General features: G+C 40.9%; 1 long non-coding RNA gene across 1 annotated transcript in view; it reads left to right on the forward strand.

Moving 5' to 3' along the window:
- LOC307190356 overlaps nt 1–15725 on the forward strand; it is a 69593-nt gene extending 53868 nt beyond the window's left edge. Inside the window, exon 5 of the long non-coding RNA XR_013829466.1 lies at nt 14884–15725. This is a non-coding gene — a long non-coding RNA (uncharacterized lncRNA). The remainder of the gene's footprint in view (nt 1–14883) is intronic.
- The last annotated feature ends 561 nt before the right edge of the window (nt 15726–16286 follow it).

Consider the following 16286-nt stretch of genomic DNA (forward strand, 5'->3'; position numbering starts at 1 on the left):
TTTCCAAGAAGCACCCTCTACTAACAAGCTCAGAGCTAGAGACCGTGGAAGCATTCACACAGGCATTTATCTCCCTCCTCCCCTGGGAAGAAGACAGCAACAGCCAGCAGGCTGTCCCCATCGCTTTATAGGTGGGAAACCACAGGCATTCGGATGCTGAGTGACGCTCCTGGCAATCAGAGGGATTTTGTGAACGAGGCGCTCAAACATGGGCTGGCCTACTTCCCGCATGGTTTTACAAGGGACAGGATTTATGTCTTGGCTTTTCCTGTCAGAAGCCTCCCAGTCACCATATGATGATGAGCCTAATCCCCAGGGATTTAGGTGTGAAAACAGAATGGTTTTGGCTGCCCTCTTCTCCCCTCACGTCTCGACTTTACAGCAAAGGTAGTGTTCTTGAGTCAGGCAGGAGTCTGAAATGAGGTCTGCACCTGGTTTTAAAACCAACCTGGAGGAAATCTGCCTGATTATGGGTTTTAAGAAATGACCTTCCTGTGGTTCTGGCTCTCAGCTGAAAAAAACCCACGTTACTGGGTCAAGATTATTTGTGGTCTTTTGACTATATACAATGAGGTAATCCCAGGAGAGAACAGTTGCAATCTTCACTTTTATTGCCTAGCACAGGGCCTGCCACAGTGGAGGAACTCACAAATTTGAGTTCAAAGGATGAATCTGTTCAGTCTTATCTGAGAGACAAGACAGGGAGATGCTTACAATAAGGGCCGAGGACCCTGTCATGGGCAGAGGAATCCAAGAGCACTCAGCTATCTGGGGGGTTTTATGACATCCCTCATCCATCTATTCCACCATAAAGGCTGTGCCCCCTCCTCTCCATCTCCATGACCACACCCTTCATTAAAGCCCTAATAATCGCTAGCCTGGACCATTGCAAAATTCTTCTATTCGTCTGCTTCCAGCACTCACCAGCTGCTTCTACCATCCAGTGCATCCTTCAGACTGACACCAAAGTCCTCTTTCCAAAATGCAAGGCTCATCATGACTCTCGCCTGATTGCAACCCTTCAGTGCCTCCCTATTTCCCACTCCAGTGTTCTCAGCCCCTCACATCCCCAGAGTTTAAAACCGTCTCATTCTTGCCGAGCTTTGGATCTGCCCCATTGCCTCGCCTTTCTCTGAAGTGGCAGATCCCACACACTCTGAAGACAGAGTGCCTTGTGTGTCAAGAAGAGTTTGCCTGTCCTTGAGTTTGCTAGTGTGCATTATCAAAACAGTGGGGATGTATAATGTTGAATACGCTACCCAGTGATTCTGATATTTCCTTCCAGAGACACATCATGGTGAAGAATAACTACACTAGGAGAGAAAATCCATGCATTGCATACAAGCTTTTTCACGATCGGGTTCCTGCTGTCATCTGTGGCTTCATCTCCCACTGCTTGCCAGCTCACTGCATCCCTTGCGTCCCCATCAACTCCCTGTGCTAGTCGTTGTGAACTGCCAGCAGCTCACCCACTCTACCGAGCTGTTTCTTGCCTTTATACCTTTGCAGGGGCAATTTTCTCTGTCGGAGCCAACATTTACTGCATGCTTGCAATATACTAGACACTATTTTAAGAGATTTACGTGTTTTAACTCTTTTAGCCATCAGAACAATCCTATAAAGTACCACAATTGTTGCTCCTATTATAGAAAATGAAACTGAGGATCAGAGAGGTTAGGTAACTTATCCTAGTCTACAAAGCTTATGGTGATAGAACTAGGAACGGACTACAGGCACTTTGCTTCCAGACTGCATGTATGTAACACCTGAGCTACAGCTGCCTCTCCCATGGCTTCCTGGTGAACCCCTACTCATTCTTCAATACTCCACTGATATACCACCTCCTCCCTGAGGTCTCTTGCGACCTCTTCGGGAAAAGTTGAGCATACCCTCTCGTGCCCCACTGAACCCTACACATAACCTCTGCGATAGCTCTCAACATAATGGGAGACAATGATTGGTCCCACTCCCCACCCATGCACCCATGGGGATTTTTTTTTTAAATATCTTTATTGGAGTATAATTGCTTTACAATATTGTGTTAGTTTCTGCTGTATAACAAAGTGAATCAGCTATATGTATACATATATCCCCATATCCCCTTCCTCTTGCATCTCCCTCCCACCCTCCCTATCCCACCCCTTTAGGTGGTCACAAAGCACTGAGCTGATCTCCCTGTGCTATGCGGCTGCTTCCCACTAGCTAACTATTTTACATTTGGTAGTGTATATATGTCAATGCCACTCTCTCACTACATCCCAGCTTACCGTTCCCCCTCCCCATGTCCTCAAGACCATTCTCTGCCTCTGCGGCTTTATTCCTGTCCTGCCGCTAGGTTCATCAGAATCTTTTTTTTCTTTTTAGATTCCATATATATGTTAGCATACGTTATTTGTTTTTCTCTTTCTGACTTACTTTACTCTGTATGACAGACTCTTAGGTCCATCCACCTCACTAAAATAGTTCAATTTTGTTTCTTTTTATGGCTAAGTAATATTCCATTGTATATATGTGAGTGATATTCCATTGTATATATGTGCCACATCTTCTTTATCCTTTCATCTGTCAATGGACACTTAGGTTGCTTTCATGTCCTGGCTGTTGTAAATAGTGCTGCAGTGAACATTGTGGTACATGTCTCTTTTTGAATTATGGTTTTCTCAGGGAATATGCCCAGTAGTGGGGTTGCTGGGTCATATGGTAATTCTATTTTTAGTTTTTTAAGGAACATCCATACTGTGCTCCATAGTGGCTGTATCAATTCACATTCCCACCAATAGTGCAAGAGGTTCCCTTTTCTCCACACCCTGTCCAGCATTTATTGTTTGTAGATTTTTTTTAACATCTTTATTGGAGTATAACTGCTTTACAATGGTGTGTTAGTTTCTGCTTTATAACAAAGTGAATCAATTATACATATACATATGTTCCCATATCTCTTCCCTCTTGCGTCTCCCTCCCTCCCACCCTCCCTATCCCACCCCTCTAGGTGGTCACAAAGCACTGAGCTGATCTCCCTGTGCTATGCGGCTGCTTCCCACTAGCTATCTATTTTATATTTGGTAGTGTATATATGTCCATGCCTCTCACTCGCTTTGTCTCAGCTTACCCTTCCCCCTCCCCATATCCTCAAGTCCATTCTCTAGTAGGTCTATATCTTTATTCCCATCTTACCCCTAGGTTCTTCATGACATTTTTATTTCTTAGATTCCATGTATATGTGTTAGCATATGGTATTTGTCTTTCTCTTTCTGACTTACTTCACACTGTATGACAGACTTTAAGTCCATCCACCTCACTACAAATAACTCAGTTTCGTTTCTTTTTATTGCTGAGTAATATTCCATTGTAGATATGTGCCACATCTTCTTTATCCATTCATCCAATGATGGACACTTAGGTTGCTTCCATCTCCTGGCCATTGTAAATAGAGCAGCAATGAACATTTTGGTACATGACTCTTTTTGAATTATGGTTTTCTCAGGGTATATGCCCAGTAATGGGATTGCTGGGTCATGTGGTAGTTCAATTTGTAGTTTTTGAAGGAACCTCCATACTGTTCTCCACAGTGGCTGTATCAATTTACATTCCCACCTACAGTGCAAGAGGGTGCCCTTTTCTCCACACCCTCTCCAGCATTTATTGTCTGTAGATTTTTTGATGATGGCCATTCTGACTGGTGTAAGGTGATACCTCATTGTAGTTTTGATTTGCATTTCTCTAATGATTAGTGACCTTGAGCATCCTTTCATGTGTTTGTTGGCAATCTGTATATCTTCTCTGGAGAAATGTCTATTTAGGTCTTCTACCCATTTTTGGATTAGGTTGTTTCTTTTTTTGATATTGAGCTGCATGAGCTGCTTGTATATTTTGGAGATTAATCTTTTGTCAGTTGCTTTGTTTGCAAATATTTTCTCCCATTCTGAGGGTTATCTTTTCATCTTGTTTATGGATTCTTTGCTGTGCAAAGCTTTTAAGTATCATTAGGTCCCATTTGTTTATTTTTGTTTTTATTTCCATTTCTCTAGGAGGTGGGTCAAAAAGGATCTTGCTGTGATTTATGTCATAGAGTGTTCTGCCTGTGTTTTCCTCTAAGAGTTTTATAGTGTCTGGCCTTACATTTAGGTCTTTAATCCATTTTGAGTTTATTTTTGTGTATGATGTTAGGAAGTTGTTGTAATTTCATTCTTTTACATGTAGCTGTCCAGTTTTCCCAACACCATTTATTGAAGATGCTGTCTTATCTCCATTGTATATTCTTGCCTCCTTTATCAAAGATAAGGTGACCATATGTGCGTGGGTTTATCTCTGGGTTTTCTATCTTGTTCCATTGATCTATATTTCTGTTTTTGTACTAGTATCATGCTGTCTTGATTACTGTAGCTTTGTAGTATAGACAGGGAGCCTGATTCCTCCAGCTCCGCTTTTCTTTCTTAAGATTGCTTTGGCTATTTGGGATCTTTTGTGATTCCATACACATTGTGAAGTTTTTTGTTCTAGTTCTGTGAAAAATGCCATTGGTAATTTGATAGGGATTGCATTGAATCTGTAGATTGCTTTCAGTACTATAGTTATTTTCAGTGTTGATTCTTCCAATCCAAGAACATGGTATATCTCTCCATCTGTTTGTATCATCTTTAATTTCTTTCGTCAGTGTCTTATAGTTTTCTGCATACAGGTCTTTTGTCTCCTTAGGTAGGTTTATTCATAGGTATTTTATTCTTTTTGTCGCAGTGGTAAATGGGAGTGTTTCCTTAATTTCTCTTTTAGATTTTTCGTCATTAGTGTATAGGAATGCAAGAGATTTCTGTGCATTAATTTTGTATCCTGCTACTTTACCAGATCCATTGATTAGCTCTAGTAGTTTTCTGGTAACATCTTTAGGATTTTCTTGTATAGTATCATGTCATCTGCAAGCAGTGACAGTTTTACTTCTTTTCCAATTTGGATTCTTTTTATTTCTTCTTCTTCTCTGATTGCCATGGCTGAAACTTCCAAAATTATGTTATTCAACGTAGTGTGAGAGTGGTGACAGTGGGCAACCTTGTCTTGTTCCTGATGTTAGAGGAAATGCTTTCAGTTTTTCACCATTGAGAACAATGTTGGCTGTGGGTTTGTCATATATGGCCTTTATTATGTTGAGGTAGGTTCCCTCTATGCCTACTTTGGGGGAGTTTTTATCATAAGTCAGTGTTAAATTTTGTCAAAAGATTTTTCTGCCTCTATTGAGATTATCGTATGATTTTTATCCTTCAGTTTATTAATATGGTGTATCACATTGATTTGTGTATGTTGAAGAATCCTTACTTTCCTGGGATAAACCCCACTTGATCATGGTGTATGATCCTTTTAATGTACTGTTGGTCTGTTTACTAGTATTTTGTTGAGGAGTTTTGCATCTGTGCTCATCAGTGATACTGGCCTATCGTTTTCTTTGTTTGTGACATCTTTGTCTGGTTTGGTATCAGGGTGATGAGGCTTCGTTGAATGAGTTTGGGAGTGTTCCTCCCTCTGCTATATTTTGGAAGAGTTTGAGAAGGATAGGTGTTAGCTCTTCTCTAAATGTTTGATAGAATTCACCTGTGAAGCCATCTGGTCCTGGGCTTCTGTTTGTTGGGAGATTTTTAATCACAGTTTGAATTTCAGTGCTTGGGATTGGTCTGTTTATATTTGCTATTTCTTCCTGGTTCAGTCTCGGAAGGTTTTGCTTTTCTAAGAATTTGTCCATTTCTTCCAGGTTGTCCATTTTATTGGCATGTAGTTGCTTGTAGTAATGTCTCATGATCCTTTTTATTTCTACAGTGTCAGTTGTTACTTCTCCTTTTTCATGTCTAATTCTGTTGTTTTGAGTCTTTTCCCTTTTTTTCTTGATGAGTCTGGCTAATGGTTTATCAAATTTGTTTATCTTCTCAAAGAACCAGCTTTTAGTTTTATTGATCTTTGCTATTGTTTCCTTCATTTCTTTTTCATTTATTTCTGATCTGATCTTTATGATTTCTTTCCTTTGGCTAAGTTTGGGTTCTTTTTTTTTTCTTCTTTCTCTAATTTCTTTTGGTGTAAGTTTAGGTTGTTTATTTGAGAGTTTTCTTGTTTCTTGAGGTTGGATTTTATCACTATAAACTTACCTCTTAGAAGCGCTTTTGCTGCATCCCATAGGTTTTGGGTCGTCGTGTTTTCATTGTCATTTGTTTTTAGGTATTTTTTTATTTCCTCTTTGATTTCTTCAGTGATCTCTTGGTTATTTAGTAGCATATTGTTTAGCCTCCATGTGTTTGTATTTTTTATAGTTTAGTCTCATAGTGTTGTGGTCAGAAAAGATACTTGATATGATTTCAATTCTCTTAAATTTACCAAAGCTTGATTTGTGACCCAAGATATGATCTATCCTGGAGAATGTTCCATGAGCACTTGAGAAGAAAGTGTATTCTGTTGTTTTTGGATGGGGTGTCCTACAAATATCAATTAAGTCCATCTTGTTTAATGTGTCATTTAAAGCTTCTGTTTCCTTATTTATTTTCATTTTGGTTGATCTGTCCATTGGTGAAAGTGAGGTGTTAATGTCTCCTACGATTATGGTGTTACTGTCGATTTCCCCTTTTATGGCTGTTAGCATTTGCCTTATGCATTGAGGTGCTCCTATGTTGGGTGCATAAATATTTACAATTGTTACATCTTCTTCTTGGATTGATCCCTTGATCATTATGTAGTGTCCTTCTTTGTCTCTTCTAATAGTCTTTATTTTAAAGTCTATTTTATCTGATATGAGAATTGCTCCTCCAGCTTTCTTTTGACTTCCATTTGCATGGACTATCTTTTTCCATCCCCTCACTTTCAGTCTGTATGTGTCCCTAGGTCTGAAGTGGGTCTCTTGTAGACAGCATATATATGGGTCTTGTTTTCATATCCAGTCAGCCAGTCTATGTCTTTTGGTTGGAGCATTTAATCCATTTACATTTAAGGTAGTTATGCATATGTATGTTCCTATTACCATTTTCTTAATTGTTTTGGGTTTGTTATTGTAGGTCTTTTCCTTCTCTTGTGTTTCCTGCCTAGAGAAGTTCCTTTAGCATTTGTTGTAAAGCTGGTTTGGTGATGCTGAATTCTCTCAGCTTTTGCTTGTCTGTCAGGGTTTTAATTTCTCCGTCAAATCTGAACGCGATCCTTGCTGGGTAGAGTAATCTTGGTTGTAGGTTTTTACCTTTCATCACTTTACATATATCTTGCCACTCCCTTCTGGCTTGCAGAGTTTCTGCTGAAAGATCCGCTGTTAACCTTATGGGGATTCCCTTGTATATTATTTGTTGCTTTTCCATTGCTGCTTTTAATATTTTTTCTTTGTATTTAATTTTTGATAGTTTGATTAATATGTGTCTTGGTGTGTTTCTCCTTGGATTTATCCTCTGTGGGACTCTCTGCACTTCTTGGACTTGATTGACTATTTTCTTTCCCATGTTAGGGAAGTTTTCAACTATAATCTCTTCAAATATTTTCTCAATCCTTTTCTTTTTCGCTTCTTCTTCTGGGACCCCTATAATTCGAATGTTGGTGCATTTAATATTGTCCCAGAGGTCTCTGAGACTGTCCTCAATTCTTTTCGTCCTTTTTCCTTTATTCTGCTCTGCAGTTGTTATTGCAACTATTTTATCTTCCAGGTCATTTATCTGTTCTTCTGCCTCAGTTATTCTGCTATTGATTCCTTCTAGAGAACTTTTAATTTCATTTATTGTGTTGTTCATCATTGTTTGTTTGCTCTTTAATTCTTCTAGGTCCTTGTTAAAGGTTTCTTGTATTTTCTCCATTCTGTTTCTAAGATTTTGGATCATCTTTACTATCATTATCTGAATTCTTTCTCAGGTAGACTGCCTATATCCTCTTCATTTGTTTGGTCTGGTAGGTCTTTACCTTGCTCCTTCATCTGCTGCATATTTCTCTGTCTTCTCATTTTGTTTAACTTACTGTGTTTGGGGTCTCCTTTTCGCAGGCTGCAGGTTTGTAGTTCCCATTGTTTTTGGTGTCTGCCCCCAGTGGGTGAGGTTGGTTCAGTGGCTTTTGTAGGCTTCCTGGTGGAGGGAACTGGTGCCTGTGTTCTGGTGGGTGGGGCTGGATCTTGTCTTTCTGGTCAGCAGGGCTGCATCAGGCACTGTGTTTTGGGGTGTCTGTGATCTTAGTATGATTTTAGGCAGCCTCTCTGCTAATGGATAGGGTTGTGTTCCTGTCTTGCTAGTTGTTTGGCATGGGCCATCCAGCACTGGAGCCTGCTGGCCATTAGGTGGAGCTGGTTGAGACAGAGATCTCTGTCTCTTAGTGTTGAGGCAGAGATCTCTGGAAGAGCTCTTGCTGATTGATATGTGGGTCTGGGAGGTCTCTGGTGGTCCAATGTCCTGAACTCAGCTCTCCCACCTCAGAGGCTCAGGCCCGACACCAGACTGGAGTACCAAGACCCTGTCAGCCACATGGCCAGGTATGTGGGGATTTTCTTATCTTTCTGAAGTCTTCTGCCAGCATTCAGTAGGTGTTTCTGTAGGAGTTGTTCCACATGTAGATGTATTTTTGATGTATTTGTGGGGAGGAAGGTGATCTCCACGTCTTACTCCTCCTCCATCTTGAAGGTCCCCCTGCAATAGGAGACTCCACTGAACATCTCAACCTCCGCAAGAGCTAGAGGTGCAGAAGCACTTTTTTCAGAGGGTTTGCAGCTTGCTTTTCTTTTTTTTTCCTTTTCCTTTGTGCTTCATGCTTATTCACAGGGTGCTCATGCCGAGACCTTACACCCAGCACTCCAGATTAGAGTGGCTAGTGAGAAATGGCTGTGCCGACACCTCAGCTCGGTGGGCCAGGCACCCATGGGGATTTTATCTGTATGTCTCTAGTACCTAGGCTGGCACATCCTAGATGTACAATAAAGTTTTGTTGAATGGAATTTCACACTCTTAACATATGAATCATTTCCTTTTTTAGCCTCAGCTTTGTGAATCAGCTCTGCCTCTCAGTTATCCTCAGCACCCTTCTTCTGGAATACGTTTTTAACTGTAGAGAACATAAGAGCAAACTTTCCAGCAATGGGAGGACTCTTCACATTCAACTCTAGTTAAATCAGCAACATGTAAGTGGACCTCGGAATTACTGAGGCCAGTGTCACCTAGCTTCACAAAATGTGCTTTATTTCTTCAATCAGGACATCCATGACATGTTATAGGCATAGCTCCAGTCTCCCAGAGAAGGAGCTGCTGCTCTGAGTTTATAAATTTCTGTTCCCCTTATCTGTCACTACAAATCAAACCACCCTAAACCTTACTAATCTCTCGTGCTCATGAATCTACAACTGAGGCCAGGCTCAGCAGGGACAACTCATCTTACTCCTTGTGAATCCTGGGGCATCTGGTGAGAATGGCTGCGGGGACATCTCCCTCCTCCTGCATCTCATGGCCACTCTGTGTGGCCTCTGCCTGTGCTCTTTCTAGCCCGGTAGGCTCACAGTTTTTGACATCTTCCATGGCGATTGGTTTCGCAGGGTGAGTGCTCCAAGGCTCCCAGGCTGAAGCTCCACGTCTTCTTATCACTTGGTCTCAGAATTGCAGAACATCATTACCACTGCATTCTGTTGATCAAGTAAGACACTAAGCTCAGCCCAGGGGAATAGAAATTAGACTCTCTGTCTCAATAAGATGAGTAGCAAAGAGTTTGAAGCCATTTTTTTTTGAAGCCATCTTTAATTTGCCACAATACCCAAAGCCAAAGAACAAGTAAAGAATCAATTAAAACGGACATTGGGGTACAGAATGTGATAGTTTAGAAACTCAGGACAATACAAGACCCATATGATGTGAGAAGACCTGAACACGGAAGAAGGGACACAGCAAGAGTCCAAGGAAAGAGCTTAAGGGCTACTCCTCTGAGCTTCACATTTGTCTGTGAGATTTTCTCATAATGAGAAAAACAATGAGAGCCAACATTTACTAAGTATTTGCTATACATTTTCTCTTTTAAGAGGTTTACATCAACTAACTCATTTAGTCCTCTTAATTGAAAACTGGAGCCCTATGAGGTCAAATAACATGCCACATAGCTAGAAAGCTGTGGAGCTAGAATTCCAGCTTTGACAGTCTGTCTCCAGAGCTGATGTGTTTAAGGCCATTCCATATACCTTTCTATCAATATTTCTAAGATTGAGGGCATTGTCTCCACATGTGGGCAGATGTGTGGAGAGAGCATCATCTCAAGCTTTGGGTCAGGTCTTAGTCTTTAACTTAAACAGAGATTTTTATCACATTTATCTGGGATAAGGCCTGAGCATATATACTTCCCAGATAATTCTAAAGGGTGGCCAAGGTGAAAGATAACTGGGCTAAGCCACACTCTCTGAGACCCCACATTCCAAAAGTTATCCCTGGTTTTGATTTGATTTGATCATGACACGGAGGACCCTAACTTAAGTTAGGCTTACCAAGTGAGTGAAGCTAGTGCTGTACTCGCGTGTGAATGGGTGAATATCTCCCCCCACCTCTCCTCCTCTGCCTTGCAGCAGTTCATTTCTTGCTCAGCACCTTCTCCGGAGCCTGGAAGCCCCATGAGAACAGGGACTGTGTCTGACTTGTTCTGCACTCCACCCCCAAGCATCTGACACACTTCCCGGCATGTCTCAGACACAGTAAAGAGGTGTTGAATTAACAAGCAGATGACTCACTAGCACTTGTCTACAAGGGTCTATGTGATGGAAAAAGCAAGGACTTTGGAGTCAGGAAGACCCAGGTCATAATCTCAGTTTTAAATTTCAAGAGAGTTTCAGGGATGCTCTAAAGTGCGTTAGACCAAAATAACACATCATCAGGATTACCTTGCAAACTCTTCATAATGGTGCCTCGAGTAAGGCTAATACAGCCAGTATTTCTTCCAGAAACAGACCTCTGTTTCTCCAGTTGAGCAATAGACCAACATGGCTTGCATTTCAGAGACAAGTCATAAGAAAATAGCTACCTTTAAATCCTGGAATCATCCTCAGCTTGGCACGTTACTTCATCTCTGAGCAGCACACGGGGATGGAGACCCCCTGGGCCAATAGCAATCACAGCTCCCTGAGGGTGGAATGAGAAGATAAATGGCCTGCACCACTTAAATTGTGTATGAATGACATTTTTATTACATATTTCATATTAATATACAATTTTAATATGTTGTTATTTTAAATTTTGTTTTATTTCATTTTATTTGCATTCATGTACATCGAATGCTCAGATAAATTCCCAGTTTGTTCTTTGTCAAACAATATGGCAGATCTGGTCTGAAAACAAAACAAGAAAGGGAGAAAGGGAACCATGGGAACTGTAAGAAAGAGCAAAGGAACCAGCACAGGACAAGAGAGCAGAGACGTGCTTTGGACAGCGCACTCTGTCTTTTCTGATTTGCTCCGACAAAACTCCTTTGAGAATTCTATCCTGTTTTCTCCATTTAATTAACAAAATGCTCTTGCAGTGTTAATATATGCCAGGCACTATTCTAAGTGCTTTGTAAATATTATCGCATTCAATCCTCATAATGCCCCCATGAGCATATTATTACTCTCATTTTACAGAGGAGGAGACTGAGGCATAGAGAGGCAAAATCATTGGTCCAAGGTCACTAGCTACTAAGAGCCAAAGCTGGGACTCCATGCTCTTTACTGCAACTCTAAGCTGGCCCCCATTTTCCACACTGGCATTGCCCTGGACCCTCACCATCTGTCACATGCTCCATTCACTGCCTCCGTACTGATCTCCTGTCTTCAGTCTCCTCACCCTCAATCCATCCTATAAACTTCCATTCTTCCCATGGTCTAATAAACCTGCTTAAATGCCAATCTGAAGATGCAGCCTCTACTGTCATACCTAGAGCAGGATTTGCCTAACTAAATTGCTCAGAACTAACATTACAGGGTATGGGACAAGCTTTTTTGGGAAATGCTGTATGCGCGTCTTCTTCTTGGGGAGGGAGGCCTCGTATAGGGGTGGGGGTGTGGGAGGTACACACTACTGGGTGTAAGACAGACTCAGGGACGTATTGTACAACACAGGGAATATAGCCAATAATTTTTAATAACTGTAAATGGAGTGTAACCTTAAAATGTGTATAAAAATAAAAATGTATTTTAAAAAAGGTGCTGCGGAGCCTCAGAGCAAAGAGCTCGCCTTAGTTTCACCCAGCATTTCCCAAATTCACCGGAGTGCAGACCGTGTCGGTGCAATGACTGCTCACATCTCCCAATGTGAGTGTTTTACAGAACAGACCTTGAGAAATGTTGGCCTACAGGATAAAGTTTAAACTCCATATTTTGTCAAGAAAGGTCTCTTTTAAGACCTGGCCTACATTTTCACCTCATCTCTGACCTCTCTCTCCCTTCCCTGATCACTGAATTTCCCTTCTTTGAAATGCCATCCCCTTTCTTTTATGTATATATGTGTGTATGTATATATATAATTGAAGTATAGTTGATTTACAATATTGTGTTAGTTTCAGGTGTACAGCATAGGGATTCAAGATTTTTTTGCAGATTATATTCCATTATAAGTTATTATAAGATATTGGGTATAATTCCCTGTGTTATACAGTAAATCCTTGTTGCTTACCTATTTTATATATAGAAGCTTGTATCTGTTAAATCCCCTACTCCCTGTCTCCCTTTCCCCTTTGGTAACCAAAAGTTTGTTTTCTATGTCTGTGAGTCTGTTTCTATTTTGTATGTATTATTTTTTAGATCCCGTATATAAATGATATCATATAGTATTTGTCTTTCTCTGTCTGACTTATTTCACTATGCATAATATTCTCTAGGTTCAACCATGTTTCTGCAAATAGCATGATTTCATTCTTTTTTATGGCTGAGTAACATTCCATTATATATATATACACACACACCACATCTTCTTAAGCCATTCATCTATTGATGGGTACTTGGGTTGCTTCCATGTCTTGGCTATTATAAATAGTGCTGCTATAAACACTGGGGTGCCTGTATCTTTTTGAATTAGAGTTTTTGTTTTTTCCAGATATATACCCAAGAGTGGAATTGCTGGATTATGTGGTAGCTCTATTTTTAGTTTTTTCAGGAACCGTCATACTGTTTTCTGTGCCATCTCCTTTCTTTCCTCTGTGCTTTGCTTCTGTCATTTCCTCTGCCAGGAATGCCCCCTCCTTTCTCCCCGGTAAACTCCTAATCATTAAAAAAAACCAGTTCCAATATTCCCGCCTCTCCACAGCCTTTCCCACTTGGCCCACTTTCCCTCACTGCACAACATGTTTAATACCAATCTCCTCCGGCTCCTCAGAGATCTTTATCATATCACTGTTTCTTTTAAAGCTATCATGTTTCTATTACTCTTCCTTTATCTATTATATCACTTTTTTTAAAAGCCATAATTACTGAGTATGCAGTATATGCTAAGCTCTGTGTTAAACATCTTATGTGAATTTTTTCATTTATGCTTCATAAAACCTTTGAATTAGATATTATAATTGTTGTTGTTATTGTTTCTATTATTTGCACTTTAGTGAAAAGGAATCTGAGGTTCAGAGAAGACATAAACCTAAGGTCACTTAGCTCATCCATCATTGGATTTGAACCCAGGTCTTCTTGGGAACCCATTGGATTCATGTTAATTCCACCTGTCTGTCTTCTTCCCTGTAATGTGATGTTTAAGAGCACAGGCCCTTCTTACTCATTTCTCTACCCTTAACTTCTAGCACAGGACCGAAGAAGAATGTAATAACTACTTGTTTCATAAATGAACAACTATGGGTGGGAAGCGATCCAAGTGAGACTCTCCAGCCTTAACAATTCTTTCCCCCTGACCTCCACCCCATCAATGAGACCCTTCTCTCTGGCCTTTACCCTCTGACCACAGAGAGAAGTAACCTGCAGAATCTTGGCTCCACAGCCCTCATCAGAGAAGGGATGAGCTTTGGGTCTCAGATATTTTGCTAAGACTGTTAAAGTTAATATTTATCAAGTATCAGTACTTCCAGTGTGCCAGGTACTGTTCTAAGTGTTTTACATGCACATTCATTGTTCCCATCCTAATGTAGGTACTGTTATGACTCCCATCTTATAGATGAGGAAACTGAAGCACAAAGAGATAAAGAGAGCTGCCCCAGCTCCCACAGCTAGTGAGTGGTACAGCCAGCATTCCAAGGCAGACAATCTGGCCCCAGAACCCACCCTCTCACTCACTACTCGATACAGCCTCCCAACAGCCCATGCAAAGAGAAAATAAGAACACTCAGATAAAAAAATGAAGTTTCTGTTCTGTTTTGGAATTTGGGTGGTCAGTTGACTGATTTCCTCAACAGATCTATTACTGGCTTGACCACATTTCCAAGGAACCCCACTGAGGTGGGTCCCCTGATCAGTGTGAGATTATATTAAACAACAGGGTGATGTCTCTCCGTGTCTCTGTCTCTTTCTGTCTCTGATTCTTTCTGTTGCTCTCTTTCTGCTGACCCTCTCAAGCCTTTCTGTTCTTTCTCCCTCTTTTTATCTCTTTTTCTCTCTCTGACTCCTTTCCCAGTCCCATAGCTCAACACACACCCTTAATAACTTGGGAGATTCACTCCTTAAAAAAAAAAATAGAATTTAGGCTTTACAAGCAAATTTATTTTGGTAGAGGTGGGTGGGAGGAAATCTGCCTGTGTTTGTAGAGGGATTATATTGGAGGGGCAGAAACAAGGAGCCATGTCAGGGGAAATGCAGGCTCCAGAGCTGGAATGAGCCTGTAGCCAATTGGATAATAACTGTGTCATTTATTACCTTATTGTCTCAATTGTGTCTTTTGAATTTCCTGACTCTTAATTCCAAGAAATCTCTTCTCAATGCTCAGTTAGTAAATTATTTATCTGCCTTTCTTCCTCTTTCAGTAACCTCGTCTCCCTGTGGAAATGCAGCAGTTACTAGCAACTTGCCCCAGACAGAGCACTGTAGAGCAGAGTTGGGGAGCTTAACCCTGAGCCTTCCCAGGGAGGTCAAGTCATGATGATCAGTTCCAGGAAGGCCGTGCTGAGTGGTAAGTAAGAGCCCACACTTTAGAACCAGACTGTAGATCCAGACTCCAGCTCTGCCCCTTACAGACCGTGGGTTCTGGGGTGAGTAACTCGATTTTCTCACCTCTAAAATGGGGATGATAATAATCTCCAACTTGTAAGGCTGTGAGGATTGTATGTATTGCATACGGCACTTAGAAGAGTTCTTGGCACATCGTAAGTGCTTTATAGTGTTGGCTTTTGCTGTTATTGTGATTCTTATTGGTAGAAGGAGTAATTGTTGGTGAGAAGGGCTGGTTAAAAGGGAAATAATTTTCTAAAAACTTTCCATTTATTTTTACTGACCCTCCTTGGTTTTACCTCATCAAACATTTCTTGATCAGTGTCTGACTTAATGCTGAGGATTCAAAAAGAAATAAGACCCCAAATTAAATAAATAAGTAAATAAATAAAAGATAGATAGATACATAGATAGAGGCTGTCCCATCACCCAGAGGGTTAATCCTCCTTGAGAAGTTGGGCATATTAACAGCCAACTCCAATAAAGTGTGTTACCTGCTTAGATAGATGAATGCAGAGCATTCAGGAACACCTCATTGAGAGGAGAATGTCCAGTCTCAAAGTACACCAAAGATGAGTAAGATGGGAGTAGGTGAATTGAGGTAGGAATGGAATTCCAGGGTGAGACCATGACATGAGCACAGCATGGTACAGGAAAATAGCCCACTGTCAGTGAGGCACTAAACCATGAGATATTGTCAGATCACAGCAGAGAGTTTAGATGAGGTGGGTACGTGGAGGGCCAAATCTGGATGGAGTGACAAATATTCTTGGAATTTAAGTTGGTTTGTTCCAGGAAAAATCCCAAAGAAACTCACAGTTCTTAGGTCAGGTAATAAAACCTCAGATAAATGGTTTCCCCATTCATGTCCTGAAAAGAGCTCTCTCTCTCTCTCTTTTTTTTAATATCTTTATTGGAGTATAATTGCTTTAAAATGTTGTGTTAGTTTCTCTTGTACAGCAAAGTGAATCAGCTATAAGTATACATGTATCCCCATATCCCCTCCATCTTGAGCCTCCCTCCCACCCTCCCTATCCCACCCCTCTACGTCGTCACAAAGCATCAAGCTGATCTCCCTGTGCTATGCAGCAGCTTCCCACTAGCCATCCATTTTACATTTGGTAGTGTATATATGTCAATGCTACTCTCACTTCGCCCCAGCTTCCCCTACCCCTTCTGTGTCCTCAAGTCCATTCTATACATCTGTGTCTTTATTCCT

Source organism: Stenella coeruleoalba, assembly GCF_951394435.1.
Source record: "Stenella coeruleoalba genome assembly, chromosome: 8".
NCBI classification, from domain to species: Eukaryota; Metazoa; Chordata; class Mammalia; order Artiodactyla; family Delphinidae; genus Stenella; species Stenella coeruleoalba.